Consider the following 27,228-nt stretch of genomic DNA (forward strand, 5'->3'; position numbering starts at 1 on the left):
AGGATTTTCCTGCTTTTGCTGCTTCCTAACGATTTTGGGGATTGTATTAGGATTTTCAAAAACAGCTGGTGGATTTGGGTCAGGATTTGACCTAGTGTGTCTGGTTTCCCTTTTAGGAGCCAGCTTCTGAACTTGTTTTTGTTATTTTAGGGAATTTTAGAACTGTTTCAAGGGACTGCTCAAGTTTTTAGAACCACTGTCTATGAACAGACAACAGTTGAAAAATAAGATGCTCCCCAGTGGAGTCGCCAATTATGTTAACACCCAGGTTGTTCCCTTTGACTCCCAAGGGAATACGGCCGGGGTAACCACTAACCAATCTTTGGATTACAGCTCCTAGCCAAACTGTAATCAGAGAGGGCTCTCTCTTTATGATTTGTCTCTGTTGTGATAGTATTTTAGACTAGCTATGATGTTCAGGGTTTTGGTTTTATGTTTTGGTTGAGGGATGTCTTCTGTACCTAAGGTGGAAACCTTCAGATAATTCTAGTCCATTGGGCAATGGAGTCTTTGGTTACTGGTTGTTTGAGAGGTAGATTGGGATTGCTGAAACTGCAGGGCCTTTTGAATATCTCATGAAACAAACTTGATATTATAATGATGAAGTGAGTTTAACCAGTGAAAAGCAATTAAGAATTTTTCACTAAGCTTGGTCGTGGGAAAGAGATGTATTGTAAAGGAGCAGATTTGAATTCCTAAAACAATAATCACTGTGAAAGATACAGTGTAGAGGTGCAGCAATTAAGAATTACACCTTTATGACCATAACTGAGAGAAACATTTATAATAGCATAGATTGAATTCAGGGTATTCTATGAATAAATCCTGGAATTAGTCTTTTTCTCTGCCATTAATTGTGAGATCTAGAACATGGATGAGTTATGAGAAAATAACAGAAACAACATAACGAAAGTTTAAGGAAACTTATTGAGCCATGAAAACACGCAGGAATCCTGTAGCACACAGCAATCGCATCACAACCCCTCAGACAACACAGACTTTGGAAATTCCATCGGCCTTTGTATTAAACTCTGAAAATTTACAGCAAAAGAACTCTTGAAGAGAAATCAACAACAACCCCTGCAAACTTATGCGAGGGGGAATATATACAAACGCTCACACAAAATATCTGAAGCGTTGAGTCATCTGAGAAATGAATACGTTCACCAACTTTTCAAGATAGTAGATAAGAAAGTTATTACATCATTGAATACAAAATAAATGCTCTTTATATCTGTCAGGAGATACTTTGACCTTTGGAGGCCACTGAGTCGGTCTGAACGTTCTGCTTTAATGCTGGAAATGTGCCTTTATGGCTGTCGTGCTGTAGCTTCTCGGCCCTGTTACCTGTTAGCTGTCAATCTTGCTTTGTTGGCCGAATATGATCTGCTGAGTTGGCTCAGCCCTTCCCTTTTCGTGCATGCTGATTTTACTAAGTTTTCCTGTGCATGACCACTTATGAATTTAAACAAAAAAACTTGATTTACAGGCTCTGGCTTACAATATCAGCTGTATCATTTTGGTCCAGTATTCCTGTGTGGGCAATTGATGTCTCAGAATTGCCTCTAAAGTCTCATCTGCCTCTGTGTATTTGTAGAAGTTTGGAGGCACTTCAAATAGATGTTTAATTTCATTCATTATAAAGAATAAATTCTCTACCCTGTTGTAGAGACTTTGTCCTGTAGCTGGCCCTGTTTCCTCTGAGGTGCTGGGCCTTTCAGTGATCTGATTTGTGGCGAATGTGTTGACCCTCTTGGCATACTGCTCATGTGTAAGTAGCCTTCCTGCGCTGTTCAGTAAGCCAGGGAGACCTCTGTTTTGCAATGCCACAAATTTGTCCATGAATCTATTGACCTCGGTCTGCATATCCTGGGTCCTTCTCTCTAGTGTCTGCACTAGGCTTCTCAGTGTTAGGACCCTCTTTATCAACAAAATAGTCTCAGTCCTGTTGGAGATTCCCATAGTTGCTAACTGAGCACTTGTTCTATTATTAAGCACATTGATCATCCTGTTGGCAACTTCAGGCATATTGCCTAAAGAGACCCTTGATCTCTGGATTTCTCTGTGTGCTTTTCCTATGAGCTCTATTTGCTCATGAATTGTCTCAATGTATTGCCATTGATCAGTTACGGATTGGCCAATGTTGGCCCATAGGACTGTCTTGAGCTCAGCTGTCACTTTATCAAGTGTGAGCTCCTTCTCCAGCTCGTTTATCTTATCCTTAAGGGCCTTTATTTCCCTGCCCTTTTCTGCTACAGTCTGCTTGGATTTGTCATATCTTTCATTCAACTTAACCAAATTTTCCCTGGCCTCTTTTAATTCTGCCATTTGGGCTTCCAGGGCTTGGATTTCATTCTTGAGCTTCTGCATATCCAGGCTTGGAGGCTGCTCTGTTGTTGGCGCTGGTGCTGATGTAGAAGGTGCTGCCTGGTCTGTTTGCTGAGTGGGAGGAGCAGTAGTTTGAGGAGGCTCCTCAAGATTAATTATTTCTGGAGGGGGCTGAGATGTTTGACCTCCTTCCTTTTGCTGTAATGCTGCTTGCAATGCTGCCTGCGCAGCCTCTGATTCTCCCAATTTTTCTTGTGTTTGGATCAGCTGTTTGTATAAAGACACCAGCAAAGCTGTGGCATCTTGATCATGTCTCAGCTGGGCAACTTCATCTGTTTGAGGGTGAATTGTTGCTGGGATTTTGATTTTTCTCCTTAAAGCTGCCATGTCTGCATCCCTTAATTTCAATATTTCTTGTATGCCCTTGATGTCCTTGGGATCATGCCCAATCTCTATGATTATATCTTCTAAGGACCTGATTCTGTTATCTTTTGCTTGAGAGGACGCTCTCTCCAACTCAAGTTGGGCAGCTGTATTATTTAGGCTATTTTCTAGCCTATAATTATCCAATGTCTTGTCTGCCAAGGAGGCATACACCATCTCACCCGTTTGCTTATGCAATTCGATTTTGTCCATTGGGTGGATGTCCTTGGCAAGGACCTCAAGATTGGTCCTCAAGTAGTCTGAAGGGGACTGTGGCTGCAATGCAGTTGGCATGAAGTGACTCATGATCATTTTGCCTTCATTAACATCATATGCAGACATGAGTCTTTGCTGGTTGGTGGGAGCCATTTTCAACAAATGATTATATAGCTGTATTTTTATGGGCTCATTCCTCTTCTTTATGTCAATGAACTGCTGCTTGATTCCCAGTTCACCTTCTTTCTGCTGGCTTGAGGAGCTGACTTCTCCTCCCACTGTCCTCTCTTGTTCCTGCTGGAAGGAACTTGCAGAGGCCTCCATGCTTGGTGGGCCCATGCCCAAAGATTGCCCAATAGGCATTTCTTCCTTAGAGAGGGGATTCATTCTATGCCTTTTCTCCCCATGACTTATTGATGTGGTTAGGGGAGTCTCTCTGTCCCTCTTTCTGCTTATGTCTTCTTTTTGTGGGGTTTGGAGGACTGAGGCCTCCACTGTCGTTTCTGGCCTAGGAGGCACTGTGTCCTGAGCCTGCTGCTCAGTGGAAATTGGGGCTTCAGATGCCTTTTCTTGCTGCAATGGCTGCTCTTTCTCTTGCTGCCCCTCTTGTTGCTGTTGTACCTGTTGCTGCTGCACCTCCTCATGAGGTGGCTCTTCGGTTTCCATCTCTTTTTCCTTGCCTTTGCTAGAAGTCTGCCCAGTAGCTTTAACTGCTTGCTGATTTGCTGTGGAGGAAAAGGCAGCTGCTCCCACTTGAGTGCTTGGAAGAGTAAACACCTGTGAACAAAGCTCAAGGTCAGCCATCTTCCTCAGATTTCTTACTGCTCTTTCATTTAACTCTTCTTGTGTGACAGCTTCCTCTAAGGTTCCTCTCCTCCATTTTACTTGATTTGCATATTTTTCTATGTGAGGAATCCTTACATGATCATAATCGGACAGCTTATACTTGACCCTTCTTAAAGTTATGAAGTGATTGGGGTCATAAGGTTTCCAAAGGAAACTGGTCTTAAGGCCAAGGGATTCAAGCATTCTGTCTGCTTCTCGCCAACCTTCCTCCCTCTGGTTATAGATAAAGTGGCCTAATTGGTTCCTGACCTTGAGTTGTGCTTTCTTGCCTTTGCCTGAAAAATGTAGCACATCAGCATTCCCGAACTGCCTGAAATATTCAAGGGCAAACAATCTCATGGGTACATATTTGGGCAATCGGTATGGGGGCAATTCACACCCATATATCCTGATGACTGTGTGGTTCTAGTAGAAGTACCAGTCCCCAATGCTGTATGACTTAGATAACTGCAGAATTCTTTGCATGTCATCAGTCAGTCTTGGAGGAGGTGAGCTCATAAGCAGGGACATGGCTGGATGTATGAAAAGGTCAATGAACTCACAATAAGTGTATGGAGAATTAGACAGGCAGTGGAAAGCAGAGGACCAATAAACCACTGACCTTAGGTTTCCTTGTGCATCCACTCTTTTCATAGCAAAATGAAATTTGTCATGTTGATAGTACAAAATCAAATGGTAGATGTAGGAGGTGTATCTGAACACCCTTTCTCTTGCCAAGTTCATCAATTGCTCATGTATTTTGTCTGATATGTAGGTGGCATAGTCATAGCAGGTTGGAGACTTGCCAGGGGCAAACATAAGCATCATTACCAGCACAGTTTCATCAACAAACTCAATTGAATTGTAGCCCAGAATGGGACTGATCATATCTACTAGGTCTCTGCCCAGTTGATTGAGGTATACATGGGAGATAGGAGGGTACATCACAGTATCAGAGTCAATGTATAGTTGATTTAGCTTGGTGACCTGAGCATCTGTCAACTTGGCTCCTTGCTTAATCAGATCAATTAGTGACAAAGGAACCAATTTCTTCTGAGTTCTGAATTGCAGCATCTCTCTGATGGCTTCAGGGGTGACATAGAAAACAATTGAGCCTGAAGGATCAATCACAACCCTCTGAGTGGCATCATAACAGTCAGCACATAGGTGGATTAGCTCAGGAAACTGGTTGACCTGTGGGAGCTTGAAGATAGGGAGAAAAGAGTCCCAAATGCCTAATACATCTGTTCCAGCCTCATGTTTAATCTTCAACTCATTCAATAGGTGAATGTGAAACTTGCTGTGCATCAACATTTCTTCGGATATCTGATAATCCAGGTCTGCTAGAGGTTGCCATTCCAATTCTCTCTGGGGAGCATTTAAAGGAGCAATGTTCAATGCTACAGGGGCTACTGGTGCATCCATGGCTACTTTTAGAATTTCTGTTGTTTATAAACTGGTGTTACTGTGCAGAGCAACACCAAAGAGTTTTCTTTGAATAGAAAGGTAAATTACTGAGGGACAGAGGGTAAATGGTCAATTGCAGCAATTGAAATACTGCTTAAAGTATGGATAGGACAAATGTCTGGTCTTAACTCTTTTTCTCAGCAAATTGGTGCTGTTTGGGTTACCATTTCGCGATTGCGCGAACAGAATGCAGTTATTGGTAAAAAACTCGGGCAAACAAGGCTCAACCGGTGAATTTCGACCTTAGAGTGTAAATGGGGACTAGGCACAGGGGATTTGCCAGTGAACTTATAAGTTTCTCTGTGTTTTAAGCTTTCTTGGCAATTTACAGACGAAACCAGGTGCAGGAGGGATTCACAAGGATAAATACCTGGTATTCAGAGAACAATGGACACGAATGCAGGTGGAAATTGCGCGCCAGTGGTCTCCAGATCGGGTTGAGCAGGTTGGTGCGCGGCTGGACGTAAAAACCATGCAGAGAAAACAACAGCGTTTTTGGCAAAAAGTGCAAAAAACGCGAAATTTTGGCCAAAATATGGATTTTTTGGAACATTGGCGCCTTTTTTGGATGACGTCAGCATGACGTCATCAGGTGGGGTCAAGGTCGGATGACGTCAGCATGACGTCGTCGGGTGACGTGGCGGCATAAGAGAGGTCCACGGGGATGGTGAAGTGGCGGACAGGTGGAGTAATGGTGGACGGGGCGTACCGACGCGGCGCTGACGTAGCAGTGATGCTGGCAGTGACGTAGGCAGGGCGGATTAACCGAAACCGGAAGTGGTTAGCGGTTTCATATCGCACCGCCTTCCATACGGAAGCAGGATTGTCAGAAGTACCTCCGATACGATGTGGGGCTGACGCGTGGCAGAGGCATGACGTCACCCTCTGACAGATATCGGAAGGTATCTTTCAGACGTCGGGGCCGGTCCGATATGTACGAGGGCCGTGGGATGAAAAGGGCCTAATCCGACGGTCGACGGATCGTTGAGGTGGCCGGACGATACGTATGCGGGCGGGGTTAAAATAATATTTCTTTTGGGATTTGCACCCGGCGGAAATCTTTGGAATATGGCGGATTTTCATGGTTTTTTCAATGTTTTTGACAATAATGCGCATAGCGCTAAGACTTTGGGTAAATGAAAAAAGTGGGTTTTTATATGTATTTTGCAAATGAAGCGGGTTAGGGGTAAAAAGGGGTTTTTTTACAAGGTTTCTTAGCAAATGAAGGGTTTAATGGGTTTAATGACCTCTGAAGGGGAAAGAAGGGTAAGGCTTAGGGTTCTCAAACTGACCAGATGTCAATTTGATACCTGACAGTGAAAACATGGCTATAATGCCAAGGGGAGGGATATTTATACAATGCTTGGGGTTTATACACCATAGTGTTATAATAGTAGGGAAAGGGTAACATAGGGGATTTAGATAATAGAAGTTAGGGGTTAATATGGATGGAAAAGGTGAATGAGGAGTGATATCACTAAGTTTATTTGAAAATCACTTAGTTTAGGGAGTAGATCAAAATGAAAAGAATTTTAGACAAGAAATGTGGCTTTTAAAGTAGTAAGAACCACCATAAAACCTCAAATTCTTCCATGAACACAACTGATGAAGGGATGTTAGTAATGAAGGTGAAAAGGGGGAAAAGGAAGTTAGTCATGCTTCTTTGCTTTGCTGCAACATGATGGAGAAGAAGACCTTCTCAGTCCATTGATTTTCCTTTGTGAATAGGTTAGCACACATTTAATTGTAAGGAATGACACTTCTGCAACCCCATCTGCCTACCCATCTACTTGCCTAGCATTTTTTGTTTCTTCTTGGAGGGTGCACTTAGACTTGAAGACCCTTATTTGCCTTTTCTTTTCTCTTGGCTTTTTCTTTTGATTTCCTATCTAGAACTACCCTTATTGCTTCCAATGTCCCAGATTAAGCAGTTGGGAACCTTAATTCTCTACCTAAGCTACTGGTCTGCCAAGATTAAACAGTTTGGACAGACTTCTTTCTCTATTCTACAGCAGAAAATTGAAACATGGCATGATCCAGATTAGGCTGTTGGACCATCCATCAAAATTGAGTCTACATCAAGCTATATACACACATTGTCTTCTCTTGGAAATATGGGATCTTTGCATCATCAAAGCAGAGCATATTTGGAACTTTCTTTGCCAATCATGAAATATGAAACCTATTGGTATAGGTAGCTAACAACTTCGTTTATCCAATCTGGTTGGATAATAGAAATGACGCACAACAATGCTTCCACATCCTCATCCTTTCTTGATAATGCATCTGCCACCACATTTTGCTTCCCTTTTTTGTAGATGATTTCAAAGTCATAACCCAACATCTTCGTGACCCACTTTTGTTGCTCTTCAGAGGATAATCTTTGTTCTAAAAAGTATTTAAGGCTATCATGATTTGTTTTTACCTTGAAGTGTCTTCCCATTAGGTAGGGTCGCCATTTCTTAAGTGCATGGAGTATTGCCAACATTTCCTTCTCATAAATAGCTTTGTGTAAAAACTTTCCCTTGATTGGACGACTTTAGAAAGCAATGGGTCTTTCATCTTGCATTAAAATAGCACCAATTCCATTTCCTGAAGCATCACATTTCACAATAAAGGTTTTTGTGAAGTCTGGTGTAGCTAAGACCAGTGCTTGGCACATTGCCCCTTTAAGATGCTCAAAGGCCTTTGTTGCTTCTGGAGTCCATGAAAATGCATCTTTCTTCAATAATGTTGTTAGAGGTGCTGCTATTCTCCCATAATTCTTAACAAACTTGCGATAATAGCCTGTCAACCTGAGAAATCCTCGCAGATGCTTTATGGATGTCAGGATTTTCCATTCCTTAATGGCTTTAATTTTGCTAGGGTCTACCTTAACTCCTTCATGAGATACAATATGACCCAGATATTCCACCTCTTGTACTCCAAAGAAACATTTGGATCTTTTTGCATATAATTGTTTCTCCTCCAATAGTTGTAGCACCCTTTCAACATGTTCAACATGATCCTTCCAAGACTTGCTGTAGATTAGTATATCATCAAAAAATACTATCACAAATTTTCTAAGGAATGGTTTGAAAATGGAATTCATCAAAACTTGAAATGTTGAAGGTGCATTGGTAAGGCCAAAAGGCATGACCAAAAATTCATAATAACCCTCATGTCTTCTAAATGCTGTTTTTGGAATGTATTCAATCTTCATTCTGATTTGATGATATCCTGAATGGAGATCCATCTTGGTGAAGTAAATTGATCCATGCAATTCATCCAGTAATTCATCAATGACATGAATGGGAAACTTATCTTTAATAGTGAGCTTGTTGAGCTCCCTATAATCCGGACACATGCGCCATGATCCATCCTTCTTGTGCACCAATACTACTGGAGCAGAGAAAGAACTTTGACTCGGTTGAATTATACCAGCCTCTAGCATTTCTACAACCATACGTTCAATTTCACTCTTTTGGGCATAGGGATATCTGTACGGCCTTATGTTGGAGGAACACTTCCTGGAATCAGATGAATAGCATGATCATGATCACGAATAGGTGGGAGACCTTTGGGAGTCTCAAATACCTTGGAATGATTGTCCAAGACTTTTTGGAGATCTGGAGAAATAGATGATTCCAATGTGGAAACATCTAGCGAACATAATTGTGCAATTACACCTCTTTGTTCCTTTTTTAGAAGCTTTGTCATACCGTTAGAGCTGATTATCTTTCCCGATTTCCCTGCAATACCCCTTAATTCAACTTCCTTTCCTTCCACATAAAATTTCATGAAAATTTCTTGAAAATTAAAAGCTATTGTACCCAAGGATTGTAGCCATTGGACTCCTAGTACAACATCAACACTTCCCATTGGAATGGAAAGCATTGGGCTAGTCAATACATATTCTCCCATGGATAGCTTGATATTATGGCACTTTCAAGAGCAATTTATTGTTCCTCCATTTGCAATCATCACTTGACACTCTGGTGCTGGATATAAGAAGCAATTCAATTCTTTTGCTACCTTACAATGAATAAAATTGTGGGTACTTCCTAAATCAATCAACACTATTACCTTTTTCTTCTTGATTTGTCCTTCTATCTTGATGGTTTGAGGAGTGGTAATTCCCGCCAATGCATTACAAGATATGGTCGGATTCATTTCTTCTTTATCTAGGCTTTGTTCCTGGAGTATATCCTCTTCTTTTGACCTTTCTTGCTCCTTTTCTTCTTGCTCTTCACAATCTATGTAGAATAATTTCTTCTCAGCACACTTATGAGCTTTAGTGTATTTGCTATCACAACTGTAACAAAGCCCTTTTGCTCTTTTTTCTTCCAATTGTTGTGGTGTCAACCTTATAGGTTGTGGAAGACTAGAGGCAACAACACTTCCATCTTTATAGTTGTGAGTGGTATGCTTCCTGGTTGCCATAATTTTGCTTTCCATTTTTCTTGCTAACCTGAATGCCTTCTCTAATGAATCAGGTTCCCAAAGGCGAACATCATGTTGGATATTATCCTTTAAAGTCCCTATGAACACATCAATCCTATGCTCCTTTGGAATATTTTTTACCCTTATGTTCAATTTTTGGAACTCCTCAATGTGCTCCATTATTGAACCCTTTTTTTTGAGACTTATCAATTGGCTAAAAAAGGTGTTGCTTTTTGTATCCTCATAATGTGCTGTCAGTTCTTTCGTAAAAATTGCCCAAGTGATAATTTGCTTACGAGAGCAAAGCCATTGATACCATACAAACTGATTTGGTTCCAAATATAAAGTTGCAATACATACCTTTTGTGTGTTTTGCACATTATTGAGATCGAAAAATTGCTCCATCTGTAATATACATGTTGCGGGATCCTTGCCATCAAACTTCCTCATATCAATTTTTGGAATATGGTGGGTCTTTGATCTAACATTAGAGTCTATGGAATCATGATTAACATTTCTTTTGTTCTCATCATGAGTTTCCTTTACTACCCTTTCACCATTAGTGACCATTTCTTGTAGCAACTTATTCATATTTATCTTCAATTCTTCCATCTTATCATCCATGCCATCAATTTTAGCGTCCATGCCATTCATCTTAGCTTCCATGCCATCCATCTTAGCTTCTACACCTTTCTTTAAATAATCCATCTTAGCTTCTACACCTTTCTTTAAACCATCCATCTTAGCTTCTACATCTTTCCTTAAACCATCCATCTTAGATTCTGTTGCTTTTTGTGCAAGTGACACTTGTTGCACTTGGTCTCGTAATTTTGATATATCATGTTGCATTTCTTCCTCTTCTTCATAAGTCATGCTAGAGCTTTCAGGTTGCTTACTAGGTGTTTTCATTTTCTTTCCTTGGGGCATCAATTACCGATTCAAACCAATTTTTCAAACCAAGCTTATGCAAAAATTAAAAAAAAACTACACACTTTTTTTCACTTTGTAGAAGCTTTATATTGAATCTGATGTATCTTTGCAATTTTGAATCATCCGGTTCTGAAAGTGTGAACTACAGTAGCCCTCTATGTCCTCTTTCCATTGCCACCAGTGTGATCCAAGTTGGATTCTCCAACGAAGAGTTATGCACAATCTCCCACGATGACCTAATTATAGACTAGTTCAGTAGAGCGAACTTGTATGATATGCCACGAGTCACTGTTTCGACCTTTGGATCTAACAAAGATATACAAGAAACTAAAGTCCGTCCTATTTCTGTATCTTCTTATGAAATTTCAATCCGATGCTTAGAGAGAAAGTTATGACGATTTTCCCTAGGTCACCTGTTTGGAATGTAATTCAGGAGTTTGCAAAAAGACCAACTTCTTCAGATCATATCTCTGCAAATATAGCACAAAAAGCTCTAAAATTTGGACCTGAGATTCAGCGCGATTTCTTCTAAAATGGGTTTTTTGTTTAGCTTCTGAAATATTGCAGAAAAAAAGTTATAGCGAAGATTCCACGATGACTGGTTTGGAGTAGTGAAACCCTAGAATCCAAAGCTCTGATACCAAATGTTATGAAACCAGCTCACAAAAAAATAGAAAAGAGAGATCCACGCCTTAGAATTCAGGCTCTGCGAGTGGGCAACCTCCTTTACATTACATAAATGAGCAATTCTTGGATGATTCAAATGACGAAACCTCCTTTCTATATATAGGAGTCTAAGGAGTCACAATATAACCTAGCCGACCTAACAATAATACTATAAAGCCACAAAAATAACAATAGAGGGATTCTATGGGGCATAGTAATAACAATATGGGGAAAATAGGGGCAAAACAATATTAATAAGGGATACAACTACAATAGTAATGGGGTAATCATTAGTATTATAGGGACCCAATAGATTCAGAAAAAAGAAATTTTTTTCGCTCCTCCGTTGGTGACTTGACTCAAGGGTCAAGTGATATTAGAGAACCCCAACATGAACTTGTGGTAGAAGTTGGAAAGGCCCAAAAAGACGTGGAGATCTATTAGAGTGGTTGGAGTTGGCTAATCTTGAATGAATTGTATCATGGTTGGGTCCATATGAACACCCCGCTCATCAATAATGTGTCCAATATATTGAACCTAGGTCATATCAAAAGTGCATCTCTACAAATTGGCACACAAATTGTGTTGCCGTAGGGTTTGGAGGAGTTGTCGAATATTGTAGAGGTTATCTTCCCAACTATGGTTGAAGATCATAATGTCATACAAATACATCACCACGAATGAGTCCGTGAAGGGTCATAAGATGTCTTCCATCACCCTCATGAAGGTTGTAGGGGAGTTTTTCAACTCGGGAGGCATGACCAACCATTCCAAAAGGTCCTCCTTAGATTTGAAGGCAATCTTCCACATATCAGTGGGTTTTATTGGTACCTAATGATAACCAGACTTCAAGTCAATCTTGCTGAAATTTTTGGCCCCCTTATGCTGGTCTAGAAGGTCATCAATCCGTGGGATTGGATACCTTTTCTGGACAGTGAACCTGTTGAGCACCTGATAGTCAATATAGAGTCTGCAGGTCCCATCCTTTTTCTGTATCAACATGATTGGGCTCCCATAGGATGATGAAATTGGCCCGATGTTCCCTTTCTACAACAGTTCTTGAATCCGCCTCTTGATTTCATCATTCTCCAAAACAAAGCATTGATAGATCGGTCCATTGGGTAGCGGTGCACTTAGGGTAATATTGATGGAGTGCTTGACTTGAAAGTGTAGAAGTTCCCTTATGGGTGAGGTGAATATGTCCCTGTACTCCTCCACAACCTTGTCCATCTGCTACTACCGTGCAGAGGAGACATGATTGGAGTCTTGTTGAAGACCAAAATTGTTCCTTTTTGACACCTTCCTTAAACTCCATTCTCTTTCTTTTTGACCATAATAACTCCAATTAAGTGTCAGCTTGTAAGGTTATTGGAAAAAATAGGCATTTAATCATATTTTATTCACAATTTCATCTTTTCTTTATTATGTTATTTAAAAGTTACACAAGCTATCAAATTGCATCAATTATGCAACTAATAATCGATTATGCAGCTTACTTGAAGAATCTACAGGTTTCGAAACATCAGTTGAGGAACAAAACACATGAATAGGTAGCTAGAAACTAGCATAACGATATACACCTTTGATTTGGAAAAGTGATAAGGACGTCATATGATCTGGTCAATGTGGAAGTCATCCTAGCGGAAAATACCGAAGACAAATCAGGCGAGCGAGGAGATTGTGGATTGAAGTTGATGTCTTGCCTCATGATTTGCTTCTTTAATAAATAATTATCAAGAATCATTATATTATTTAAGAAATTTTATTTTAAGATGTTCTGTTGAGAAGGATAGGCTTATAAATCTACAAATAATTTAACAAAGGAGGTTATAAAACCTGCCTCTCGGCACGATGATATGTGTGACTAGTTATTATTTTTAAAACTCTTTGCAATCGATTAATTAAGCTCTTGATTCCATTGTGCATATAAATGTGTGGTCAACCTTTGCTGGTCTCTACATATGTACACTCACGGGAGGGCCCCCTGGGAGCTGTAAGGTTTCATTTTTATCTAAGTGTCATGTTTCATATAATTAAGCTATCATAGTGATTATAACTTTGATTTTTAGAATAATGTTAGCAACATTGAATATGGAATTTGATATATATTTCGTAACAAAATTTTTTGTACAATTTATTTCATAGATTTAATCTCGTTGTGTGAAGGATGAAGAAAATAATCAAAAGGATTTATTATGCATATGTAAATTTTCATTGATAGATTGATTTGATTTGGAATCTGTAATCAGTTCAAGGTTTTATTTCTGATAGCGTGAAGAAGAATTTGATTTTGCAAGTGTGATATTTATTTATGAAATCTAAGATTACCTTCGTTTTCGACAAGTGTGAAGACGATTTAGATTTAATTTTTCTATTTACTTCTTGTAACAACCCTGGTGAAATTTCATGCAATAATGTAAATAAAGGAAAAATAAGACCATGGGTAAGGGACACGTATTCCAAGCTAAATGTTGGGAAAAGATATCCTAGTGGGCATCATTGGATGTGTGTTTTGGATTTTTAATTGGAAAAGGAAAAGATAAAGGTATTAAAAGGCATTTTTGGCACATTTATTTACAGAAATAAAGGAAAACAGGAGAAAAGGAACGTAAAAGGTCAAAGATTTGATGTGAAGAAGAAAATGAAGGAAAATAATGGAAAATGAAGAAAATAGAGGCCTCGTTAATAAAAAGTCTTATGATGATCAATTTACAGGCACTTGACTCAAGATTAGTCAGTGTAAAGACTTGGTCAGTTCAAGTTTGGATCTCTTTCATTATTCGTTGTCTCTCACTCTCTTGGCCACATAGATTTTTCCTGGAGCACTATAGTTGCAACAAAGGAAAGGGAAAGTAAGGAAAGGAAAGGAAAAGAAAGCAAGGATGAAGGAAAGGAAAGATAGATCAAGTAGCTTCAATAGGAATACTTGCAGGTAACCTTTTACATGTGTGATTTTTTAGCTGGTTTGAACATGCATGGCTTTGCATGTTGGTGTATGGTTCTCTTGTTGTCGGTTGAATGGTCTTGTCGGGTTATGACAGTGGATTTCAACCTAGCCTAGCCTTTTTTTGGATGCCATGGTGTTGGGATGTTTATTTCAGTTTTTGAGGTTTGGTTTGCCATAAGGATTTTGGAATCCGGAGTGGAGGTGGTCTCAATCTCCATTCCCAAAGGCCTAGGAATCCATTGACTGGTTTTGGTGGGATACACGGTAAATCCTGAGGGAGAAGTCTCAGTTTAAGGCCTAGTGATTTAGGTTTGGATTACGGTAAAGCTTGAGAGACTGGTCTCGATTTAGGGCCTAGTGATCCGGTTTGGAATGCGATAAAGCCTCAGAGACAAGGAGACAAAAAATTCCTCAAGGATAGTGATGGATTTCAGATGGCATTCGAGGTTCTGTTCAGTTGTGATCAGAGCACTGGTTTTGGTGTGATCATGTTTGGATGAGGGTGGACGTGGTTTAACCTCTGGATTCCCTTAGTTTTCCTTGGATTGATTGTTCTATGAGATCCCACATTCGTGCTTGGAATATGGCATGTGGGTGATTGGCTGAGAGAGATATTTGGTTTAGCCATGTCTATGGTTGGGTGGTACGTGGAAGTCTCGAACCGGGTCAGATTTGCCTGTGATTAATAAAAGCTAAGTTCTCTTACTTTTGCATTGGTTTATATGTGGATTTAATGCCTGACATATCTCTGATATTTATATGTTTTTATGCTAGTTATAATCATGGTTGAATCACTGGTTCATGTCATTGTTATTTCATATATTTACTTGTAACTGTTAAATGGATGGATGAAAGACCTAATTGATGATGTAGTGGTTCAATGTAGAAGGAGGTGATTCTTCTGGTTATGTTTCAAAAGTTGTTTCAGTCATGTATGCTCTGTCTTATATCCTAGACTTGTAGGTTGCATTGATGCCAAGTGTTTGATAGAATTTCAGTCCCAGTTGGGGATGCTCAGGCCTAGTCTTGATGGTTATTTTTAATTTAGCAGCATGGTAGTCATGTTTTTAATGATTTCTGAAAGTTACAACAAGATCTAGGCAGAGGCCAGGATTTTGGGCTAGAAAAGTGGCTTAAATCCAAGGGTCGTTGGCACAAAAATAGCAATTTTGGTCCACAGTTGTTGGCAGGCAGGCCTGTGAGAGAGAATTTGGGTTTCTGGTTGCTCCCTTGCCCATAAAATGAGAGCAACTATGGTTTAAGAGCTGCAGAATAGAAGTGGGATGCAGGGACGGGTTGTCTGAGTGGCTGACTTATCTCCTGAGGGCTCTGTTGATGATGTTGGATGATTGTATGTCATGTTATGTTGATTCCACTTCCTTAAGATGACATAGGAGGTCGAATTTGATTGTAGTTTCATCTCTCCTCATGTTTACCCTAATTAGAATGGTTACTTTGGGTAGACCTGGGAGGGGGTGTTACACTTCTTCAATTCAGTTTATCTTTATTTCTGTCAGTGTGATACTTTCTTTTCCTGCAAGAGTGAAAGTCCTTTTACTTTGAATAATTCTTAAATGAAACATGTGCATGAAAACATCCTAATTCAATTTGAAAATTTACTCACACAATAAATAATCCTAACACAATTGGTTCACATACACTTCATCAGTTTACAAGCCCTGGTCAATAATTTATGAAGTAATTTAAGATCAACTAAATTACCAAACATTTAGCCACCATTGTCGGGGAAGTGTATATAGGACTGTTTTTTTGAAGGAGTCTTTTCATTAAAGACAAAATGATAAACATATATTTATTCATAGGGGAAGATATTCTAGGGGTAGGCTTATAAGTAGAGGTAGGAGTTCAATTCCAACATCATCACTCACCCCACCACGACCTCATAGTGCCACACCATCCACCGAAACTCATATTCCCTCATTTGCTGGTAGACATAGAATTCCTGAGGTATAGAGATCCGAAATCTAATTGAAAGATTCACCAACTTCCTCTATTGAAGCTGTAGTATATGAACCTACATCCCCAATATAAGGAGTAATATTTCTATCGTCAACTTGAGAACAAATTCTAAGACAAGAATTGGAAGTCCCTAGTGAAGAGGAAGAAGAAACTTATTTTATTCCATTGGTAGAAGAATCAACAGAGGAGCTATAAATTCTAATTGAAGAACCCTATATTAGCTCTGAGGAATATACAATGGTAGGGGAAGGAGAAGGATAAGTACAAAATATGAATGGTGAATCCAAGATTGGAGGTGGAAGAGGTAGAGGAGGAAATAGAGGAGGAGGTGGAGGAAGAAGTGGTAAAGGAGATTCAAAACCTTTTGGGTTTCCTATCTTAGATGAGGATACCAGAGTTACAATGAAGAATATCTCACCATACATCCTCCATAATTTCCATGGAGTAAGACATGAGGATTCTGAAACATTTCTTTTTGAGTTTGATGTTTTCTTGATCCTCAAAAATTCAATTTTTTTCTAGCGACTCTTAAAGACGGAGCACTTAAATGGTTTATGGGATTAGGAATACATACCATAAGTACATGGGAAGAAATGAAAAATGTGCTCTTATACAAATACAAAGATTATTTTATGCCTCATAACCTTAAATATGAAGTCTTTAATATGATGTAAAAAGGATGAAAATATTTAATATTTCGTTGAAATATTTTCTTACAATGTTCAAAGGGCTAAGATACATAATGTAGATGAAGAAACTTTGAAAGATATTTTGCTAAAAGTCATTAGATATGAGCGGGTATATGTTCTCAATTTAATGGGAAAAGGAGATGTTTCTCAGTTATCATTTAGAGAAAATTTTGAATTGTGTACACTCATTGCAAGAGGAAAGGCTAGAACTAGGAAAAATCCAAGAGACCTTGTTATGTCTAGGATTAATAAATCTGCAACTGGGACAGTAAGTAGAGCAGAAATAGGCAATTTGATTGACAACTTCAAAACATATATCTTAGGGAGTATTAGTGAACAAATAGATACCCTTAAGATTCAAAACAAACCAAAAATTGAAAATGTTGCAATATCAATTTTTTTTCCTAAATCCAAAAAGAAACATGCTTTAAGAGAATGTCCTCTTAATAGTGAAAAAATATGTACTATCTGTGAAGAAATTCATATCACAAAGGAATGCCCTTCAATTCCTGGAATTAAATAATTCTTGCAAAAATGAAGTTGAAATAAGCCATGTTGAGCCACTTTGTTTATTGGTAAAAGACGATGGCCACCACAATAGCCAAATATGGCACAAGGTCTTATTCCTCAATACCAATCATATGCACAACCTTAGAACAATTGGAATACTACAGTGCCTTGGAAAAGTTGGTCACCTCAAAATCCATATGGACACAAGGTTGGGAATATCCTCCTAGGAATCCTCAGTATAATCAATTTCAACAATCGTTTATCCCATATCAACCTCCGTATTATCCTCCTCAAACAAAACTCTTTTCCACAATTTCAAAATCAAACTCAACCTTATAATCAACCACTTCAATTACCATCCACATCATACACCCAAAAAAACAATCAACTACCCACTGAGCCACTTCCAAATCCTAATAATAAAAATTCACAACTTGTTTACAATACAGAAGGTCAGAATTTCCAAGCTTCCATGATAACTCCATTAGATCTAAAAAATGTCCAACTTAGATTTGGTAGAGTTTTAGAAAATAAGTTACCATCTACTTTTATTTAGGAATTTGGAGAGGATGAACCCCTTGAGAAAGACACATATCTTAATCAAGAAGAGATTCCTCAAAAAGAAAGCACCCCCATACATGATACTTCAATAAAATCAACTCCCATTGTAGAACAACCTTATGTTTATGTTCAAAATCCACCTTTTCCTGAAAGGCTAAAAATTGACAAAGGAATAGAAAAACAAATTGTGTTTCCTAAATATGATATGTTAGATGAATTGAAGAATTTTTACATCAAAATTCCTTTGTTACAAGCTATAAGGGAAATACCAATATTTGCAAAGGCAATTATGGAGTTAAGCATTAAAAAACCAGGAAGAAAAAGAAAAGAAGTTAAAAAAATTCAGCTAGTTCGAAAAATTATTGATATTATGATGGGAAAACCAACAATTCAGAGATATCTAGATCCAAGTAGTCCCATTGTAAAATCACACATTAATGGTGTCGAGATTCCAAAAAGATTGATTGATTTAGGAGAAGCTATCAATATCATGAGTAAACAAAGTAAGGATCAATTAAAACCTTCTAATCTTCAATACACACGAACATTACTATAGTTAGTAGATAGATATGTTATTAAACCAGATGGTGTAGTAGAAGATGTATCTATCTCCTTAGATTCTTGGGAATATCCTGTTGATTTTATGATTTTAACTCCCAATAATAATTTAGGAGGACACCCATTGGTTCTAGGTAGACCTTGTTTAGCTACAGTTGATTCTTTTATTAGTTGTAGACCTGGTGATATGTTTATTTATGATGGAAGCTCTACTAAGGAATTCACACTATAACCTCCTACAAAAACAACAATAGAAGGAGAAAGTGAAGTTTGGATAGATGATGATAATAAATATTTTGATATACAACCCATATTTGCTACTTCACAAATAGATGCAGAAGATCAAATTTTAAATTTATGAATAATAATGATTCTTCCCCATATTGTGAACAAGACAAAAATTTTCAAGAACAATACAATGTTGAATATTTATCATATCACCAAATGGATTTACATTCTATGGAAAATTTTGGCAATTCTTTAATACAAATCTTTCTAGGAAAAACTATGAACATTAACAATAATCTGGAAGAATCCCAAAAGAAAGAACATTCCTCTTCTTATGCATGGGAATACATTGATATGAAAGGAATTGATCCTGATACTTGTATGCATCATATCTATGTTGAAGAAAATGTGAGACCAGTTCAAAACCTCAAAGGAGGATGAATCCAAATATAAGGGAAATTGTTAAAGAGGAGTTACAAAAACTGTTGAATTTGAATTTCATTTACCCAATATAAGATATTTAGTGTGTATCACCATTAGTGATAAAAATGGAAAATGAAGAGTATATATTGATTATAGGGAATTGAAAAAAGCTACCTAGAAAGATCATTTTCCGATTCCCTTTATAGATCAAGTGCTTGATACATTAGCAAGGAAAAAGCATTTTTCATTCTTGGATAGTTTTAGTGGATATAACCAATTCCAAGTAGCGTCGGAAGATCAAGATAAAAAAAATTTTACCTGTCCATGGGGAACTTATGCTTATTGAGTACTTCCTTTTGGATTATGTAATGCACCTACAACATTCCAAATGGCAGTTCTAGGCATCTTTTCTGATCTAATTCATGATTGTGTGGAAGTTTACATGGATGATTTTACTATCTATGGTAATTATTTTGAGGAAGGTCTTGGAAATTTAGAAAAGTTCTCATTATATGTAAAGAAACAAATCTCTCATTAAGCCATGAAAAATGTTTTATGATATTCACCTAGGGAATTGTTTTAGGCCACTACATTTCAGGAGATGGTATTAAAGTGGATGAATCTAAAGTACAAGTTATTTCTGAATTATTAGTTCCTGCTTATCAAAGAGATGTTAGAAGTTTTCTTGGTTTTACTTGTTATTACAGAAGATTCCTAAAAAAATCCACAAATATAGCCTCTCCACTTTTCAAATTACTTACAAAAGACTGTGAACTCATTTGGAATTCTGATTGCCAAAAGTATTTTGAAACATTGAAAGAAAAGATTTTTGGAGCACAAATCTTAAGAGGATCAAATTGGAGTCTTCCTTTTCATATTTCAACTGATGCTTGAGATACAACCTTAGAAGTTATATTAGGACAAAAATATTTGACTCCTTATGCCATTTACTACATGAGTAAAAATTTGACTCCTATAAAGTTGAATTATACCGTAACAAAAAATGCGTATTTAGCTATTGTACATGCCATTAATAAGTTTCGACATTATATCACTGGTTATGAAACTTTTGTTCACAGAGATAACTCTCTAATTAAATATTTAATGAATAAATCAATTACTAACGACATAGTTACAAGATGGTTATTATTATTACAAGGATTCAATATTACTATTTTGGATAGGCCTGGGAAGGAGACTATAGTTGATGATTTTTTATCTACAATTCAAAATGATAATAAGGATGTTCTTGTAAAAGATAATTCTCCTAACGAATATATTTTTGCAGTATCTATTAAATCTCCCTGGTTTGTAGATATTGCTAACTATTTGGCCACAAGAAAGTTACCTTCATATTTGTCTCCAATAGAGATAAGGAAAGTTATTTAAACTGGTGAAGCAAGAAAACAAAGGAGTGTGACCAGAATCAATAATATCTCTTATAATAAATTTTCTCCTCTTGAAGATGAAATTGAATGTTCATTTTGCAATAACTTTGGTCATGAATAATTTGAATGCAGAAGCAACTTTTGTCCATCATATCAAAAGGAGAAAACATCATCCAACTCCAAGGTATGGAAAAAGAAGGAACTATAGTAAAAAAGATGTGGCATAGATTTGTTTGTAGAAGGACAAGAAAATTAGTGGTACATTGATATCGGATGCTCAAAACACATGACAAGTGATAAAGATAAACTCATTTCATAAAATGATTTAGAAAAGGAACAGAATGTCTCTTTTGGAAATGACACACCAGCTGTCATTAAGGGTAAAGGTTTTGTTTATCTAAAAGAAAAGGTTAAAGCTGTAAATGTTATGTATGTTGATGGTTTAAAGCATAACTTATTGATATTTAGTCAAATGTGTGACCAAGCAAATGAAGTTGTGTTTTGATCAAAAGAATGTGTGGTTCGTGAGATTGACACTGGAAAAACCATAATCAAAGGTACAAGAACTCCAAGAAATCTATATATACTAAAAGGAGGTTCAGAACAATGTTATCTAAGCAAAACATAAGAGTACTAGTTATGGCATAGAAGATTGGGACATCTAATCTTTTCTCAAATAAGAAAATCGTGGAGGCTCAAGGCAGTTCGTGATCTTCCAGATATCATCATCCTAGAGAATACCATCTACAAACCATGTCAATTAGGTAAGCAAAGTAGAGTTCAATTCAATTCCAAAGAAGGATCAACAAGTAAGCCTTTTGAACTCATTCATACTGATTTGTGTGGGCCAACAAGGAAAAAGTTATGTTGTGGAGAATAATACTACATTTGATTCATTGATGATTATTCTAGAATGTGCTTGATTGGTTTACTAAAACATAAGGATGAAGCATTTGAAAAGTTTAAAGTCTTCAATGCTTTAGCTGAAAATGAATTAGATCTAAAAATCAAATGTCTCAAATCTGATCAGGTAGGAGAATTGATATCAGATGAATTTTTTGAATTTTGTGAACAACATGGAATAAATAGACAGTTCTCTATTTCCAGAACTCCTCAGCAAAATGGCATGGTGGAAATAATGAATAGAATAGTTCAACAAATTGCTTGAGCTAGGCTTGATGAGTCTGGAACTCCTGACACCTTCTGGGGTGAAGCTGCATATATGACAGTAAATATTCTCAGCAAATGTCATGTATGTGTAAATAGTGATCAAAGTCCATATGAACTTTGGTATGGTAAGCCTTCCACTGTAAAACACTTCAGAGTTTTTGGAAGCAAATGTTTCATCAAAACGACTGATGAAAAACTTGGTAAGTTTGAACCCAGAGCAGACGAAGGAATATTTCTTAGTTATTCATCTAGAATTAAAGGATACAAATGTTATAATAAGATACTTCGATTTTTTTTTGAATGCATTGATGTTGTAATGGATGAAGCATGCATAAATGTGAAACATGAGACATCAACAAAGGAATATGATAATAATGAAGATGGTTAATGCTTTCTCGTATCAAATTGAAATGATATAGAGGAAGAAATGAATGAAGCATCAGAAGAAGATACATTTGACAGGGAAAAGTCTCCATCCAGGTATTTCAAAAGAATCATCTAAAATCTCAAATTCTTGGAGAAAAAGGGTTTGGAGTAGAGACAAGAAGAACTCTTGTAGGATATTCTAGTTATCTAGCATTATTATCCTCCATAGAACCACAAAATATCAATGAATCTAGCAGACATGAATCTTGGATTAAGGCCATGGATGAAGAACTTGACCAAATTGAAAAGAATTATACTTGGGAGTTAGTTCCTAGACCTCATGATAAAAATGTTATAGGAACAAAATGTATATTCAAGAATAAGCTAAATGAAAATGCAGAGGTAATTAACAATAAATCAAGGCTTTTGTGTAAAGGGTATGCTGAACAAGAAGGTACAAACTTTGAAGAAAAATTTTCACCTGTTGCTAGACTTGAAGACATAAGAATTTTTCTTGATCTTTCAAGTTTTTGAAAATTTAAAGTTTATCAAATGGATGTAAAATCTGCATTTCTTAATGTAGATTTAGAAGAAGTATACGTTGAACAACTAGAAGGATTCATTTTGGGAAATGATGCAAATATTGTATGCAAACTCAAAAAGGGTTTATATGGACTGAAACAAGCTTCGAGGGCATGGTATTATCATTTTGACAAATATCTTCAACAACGTGATTTCACAAAAGGATCCGTAGAGAACAAGTTATATACAAAAATTGAGAATGATAAACTGCTAATTATTGTTGTTGATGTTGATGATATCATCTTTGGCAGTAATGAAGAATCTATGAGTCAAAACTTTGCTTCTGTTATGCAGCAAGAATTTGAAATGTCTTTACTTGGAGAACTAACCTATTTTCTTGGTCTATAAGTGCAACAAAGAAAAGATGACATCTTTCTTTCATAGACTAAATATCTCAAGTAGATTCTGAAGAAGTACGGAATGGAAGATTCCAAACCAGTATGCACTCCAATGATAACAGGATGTAGTCTCAGTTTTAATGATGAATCTCATATAGTGAATCAACCATAGTACGATCTATGATTGGAAGTCTATTTTATCTAATAGGTACCAAACTAGATATCATGCATGTAGTAGGAATGGTTGGAAGATTCCAAGCCAATCCAAAGGAATCACATCTTCAGGCAGTAAAAAGATAATAAAATATCTCCAAGGAACTCAAGACTTCAGTCTATGGTATCCTACATATACATATCTCACTCTTCATGCATATACAGATGCAGATTGGGTTGGAAATGTTGATGACCGAAAAAGCACTATTGGAGGTGCATTCTATATGGGATCAGGATTGGTATCTTGGTTTAGCAAGAAACAAAGCTCAATTGCCTTATCTACAACTAAAGCAGAATACGTGGCTGTTGCATCTTGCTGCACACAACTACTCTAGATGATGCAAACATTACAAGATAATCAAATCACATGTTCTACACCCATGTCCATTCTATGTGATAATACAAGTGCGATTAGTATTTCGAAAAATCCAGTCATGCACTCGAAGACCAAGAACATACCCATTAAGTACAACTTTCTATGAGAACAAGTGCTTGAACAAAAGGTTAAATTGGAGTACATTCCCTCCAAAGAATAATTTGCTGATATATTTACGAAACCTCTTCCCAAAGAAGAATTTGAATATCTCAGACAAAATATGGGAGTTGTTTTTGCCTCATCATGCCGCTAAAACTAGTTTTCAAAGGAATGTTTCCTATACGCGAATTTCATGAAGCATAGTTGAGTATATACGTGAGTTTTTATGCCTGTAGTAGCATATGTGTTTTTTAGATAGAAAAAAATGGGTCATACTCAATATCATATTCTGGCATGGGTATTTAGTATGATATTGATGGTTACAGTCTGCTGATATGATTTTCTCATTGATGTTTATTTTGATTGATGAAGATGCCTTGATGAATGAATTATTAACAATGCACAGGTAGCATAGGTTCAGGGGGAGCATTGGCCTTCAAAACATTATGCATCGTTGGCATCATTGTTTCCAAATTCAACTATGGTCCCAGTTATTAATATCATTTTTTGAAAAGGTCATGTAAGGGCCTATGGTGTATCTTTCTGTCATAGTCTATTATGAATGAGTCTTTTTCGACATATGATGTAATTTTTACCCCCACTATCCATGGGAAGCATGATGTAATAATTGCAATTTTTAGTCATGTATGAACATTTGGTATATCCCCACTTGGTTGGGTGATTTATGTATGTATGATTCATTGGTTATAGGAAGGTAATACTCACATAGTTGAGTTATAGATTCATGTTATTCTTTTGAAAAATATTTCTACAGACTCTACATGCACTCACGGGGAGCATGGAAAATATAGTGCATCTTAGAAAGTACTAAGGGGGAGAATATCTTGGTCTGCCCTTTTCCCTCGATGTCAAAGGGGGAGAGTATCTTGGTGTTTCTTGATACATCTAATAGGTTCTATAGATTGAAGTGAGCAACACCAATGTGGTTTCCATCGAGTCCAAAGGGGGAGATTGTTGGCATTATGGTACATGTGTTTTCCTTGATCGAAACCCACATAAAGGTTGGTTTAGAATTGATAAAGGGAAACTCAAATTGTAACAGGTATATTCAGAGGCAAAAGAGTAATGGTATAGAAGAACAGGATGGTGGGATAAAGGATTACAAATTAGAATCAAGAAATTAAGGAAAGATAATGGTTTAAGTTGTATACGCTATTTACCCTAGTCCAAGTAGCATATACACATAGATACATAGCATAAAAGGAGCGTATAAGTATCCACATATTTTTGTAGAAAGAAAATGGCGTATGGGATGGAAAATTAAGGTTATATTATACCTAGCATCCATAACATGGTATTAGCCCACAATATTGAGTAGAATAACGATTACTTGATCTCGTCTAAGAATACCACAGGTTCTAAGTGTTGTTTGGGTCCGAGGTATTGAAAAAGGCTCTAAGTATATAAGGAGGAGAAGATCATAGGGCTAAGAGTGGAGGTGAAAGGGTTTTTCATGAATACTTCTATTTGAAGTATATTTTGGGTTGTAAGGGCTATGGTTATGATATAGATTTGAAATATCTTATGCACTCTTGGATACAATATTGGATCAGGATCATGAGACCTGAAATGACTTATCATTGTATGACATGATAATGGATAGTCTAGATCTAATTGCTAATTCATCTTTTATTCTTTATATTCTATGGTTTGGGTATATCAGAAGTCTGGAATACCCGTGAAGTTATAAGTTATTATTTATAGATCTATATGCTAGTTTGGCTTCGTGAAGGAGCGTATATATGTTGGTTTGACACTTTAAAGTAGCATATGCAGAAGAAAATCTTGTTGTTTAGAGTTGATTGATCTATCTGATCAGTCTTATTGTTTTACTATTGTTTGTCAATGATGTCTTCATTATATCTGACAATAAAACTGATTGTATAAGGAGATTGAGTCTCGTTGACTAATTGATTGAGTAAGAAGGGTGATCTTTGCTACTATCTATTTATAACTCTATAATATGACATTAGATCTTCAGAATGTCATTGGTTGGTACAATTTTTGGTTCAGAGGTTTTATGATTCAATATCTTTAAAGGTATACACAGGTTGGGTTACAAAAAGTGGTGTATACATGCCCGTTGGCTTCATTGAAGTAGCGTATACATTCTGACATGTTGTTTTTGAGGTTGCAGTTGGTTCTGGTTGTTGATGCACTGTTTTGGGTTTAGTTCTATGTACTGGTTGAAGTGATCTGATTGTTCTAGTTAATTGGTTGAAGTGATCTGTCTGTTCTAGTTAATTGGTTGAAACTTGATTAAGTATGAGTTGATTGGGTTTTGAATGAATGGTTGATTCAGTTGTGTCAGAGGTTTTAGTGATTGTTTGATTCAGATGTGTTAGAGGTTTCAGTGATTGGTTGATGCAGTTGTATTTGATGGTTGTATTGTAGTGGCAATTGATTTTGAGCTTCAATGTTATTGATGGGTCGAGTATGAAAATTTGATGAAACATGGCCTACATATTGTGTTGTTGTGTACCAAGAGTATCTAGTATAAAAATTTATGGAACGTGGTCCCTGGAGGAAGAGTGCAGGTATTAGCCTTCTATAGGTCGACGTCTACGTACTGGTAAACTTATCATCTAGTACAAGAGCTAGGGGGTTGGAGCTCCCTTCCAGTAGAACCTGGAAAATGAGTGAAGGTTGTAGCCTTCATCAGGTAGATGCCTCTGTACTCGAAAGAGTCTGCACCAATACAAAACTTGTAAACATATTTTATAATAAGAAGATTGAAGACTGAGATGACAACAACGATGGTTTTTTCCTAGATTGGGTTTCCACCTAAAAAATCTTGGTGTTCATGTGTGCTGTTTATGTGTCTTGATTTATCCTATTTTTACTACATCACACTCTAATTTAAGTTCAAAAAATAATGAGTTAGTTGTTTTACAAGTTTATTATATATACGTTGGTTCCATTCATTATAGTCATGGACATACGCTGTTTGGTTTCTGTAAAATAACGTACACAATTTGAAAAGGAAAAATTATTATTCTGAAAGTTAAAATATTGATTCACAGCCCCCCCCCCCCTCAATATTTTTCCCAACAATTGGTATTAGAGCAGGTCCTTCAGAAGAAGATTAATCTCTTGAAGGAAGATATCTCAAGATGAGAAATCATGAAGGAATGGGGTATATCAGTCCACCAATCTTTAATAGAAATTACTTAACATTTTGGAAGACAAGAACTAGAGCCTATCTTCAGTCACTTGGAGTTGATGTTTGAACAATTGTGGAAGGAGGATACCAATATCCAACAATAGTCCCCATAGATCCAACAGAAAAGAAATCATATGAGAATAATGCCAAAGCCGTTAATGAATTTTTGGGAAGTCTATCCGAATCAGAATTTGTCAAATTCATGCGGCTCAACACAACTAAAGCAATATGGGACAAAATCATTCAGAGCTACGAAGGAGACTCCCAGGTGAAACATGCTAAGCTCCAAATTCTCAGAATTCAATATGAAACTCTCAAGATGCATAGTGATGAAAGTAT

Source organism: Pinus tabuliformis, chromosome Q (genome assembly GCF_031772625.1).
Source record: "Pinus tabuliformis cultivar Carrire ecotype Pingquan chromosome Q, CPIR1, whole genome shotgun sequence".
Taxonomy (NCBI): domain Eukaryota; kingdom Viridiplantae; phylum Streptophyta; class Pinopsida; order Pinales; family Pinaceae; genus Pinus; species Pinus tabuliformis.